Raw genomic sequence first — 284 nt, 5'->3', positions numbered from 1 at the left:
GCACTTGTACAGTAACGTTAGGGTCCTAACAACAAACCCTTGGATAGCTTTGGTGTTATGTAGGACCAAACTTTCTTTAAATCTTATAGCGAGCTTTCCTTTTTAGATTTTTGTTTCCTTCTAAGCACAGGATCAACTTGAACTTACCTAAGTTTGGTGATTCAAGTTAAAGATCTTCTTACATCCAAATCAGATTAAATCCACATAATACAATCCACTGGTTCAACTATGAAGCGTTTTTTCTGAACTATTGAAAGAAAAATGTCTCTTTAAATCGTCCCTGA

The 284-nt window shown here is 34.9% G+C and overlaps 1 long non-coding RNA gene across 1 annotated transcript in view; it reads right to left on the bottom strand.

Annotated features, from left to right (window-relative positions):
• LOC108253920 overlaps positions 1 to 284 on the bottom strand; it is a 10,383-nt gene extending 10,099 nt beyond the window's left edge. The window contains exon 1 of the long non-coding RNA XR_001809836.2: positions 148 to 284. This is a non-coding gene — a long non-coding RNA (uncharacterized LOC108253920). The remainder of the gene's footprint in view (positions 1 to 147) is intronic.

The sequence above is a fragment of the Diaphorina citri genome, unplaced genomic scaffold (assembly GCF_000475195.1).
Source record: "Diaphorina citri unplaced genomic scaffold, Diaci psyllid genome assembly version 1.1 scaffold4741, whole genome shotgun sequence".
NCBI lineage: Eukaryota > Metazoa > Arthropoda > Insecta > Hemiptera > Psyllidae > Diaphorina > Diaphorina citri.
This window is presented reverse-complemented; position numbering and strand designations above follow the sequence as displayed.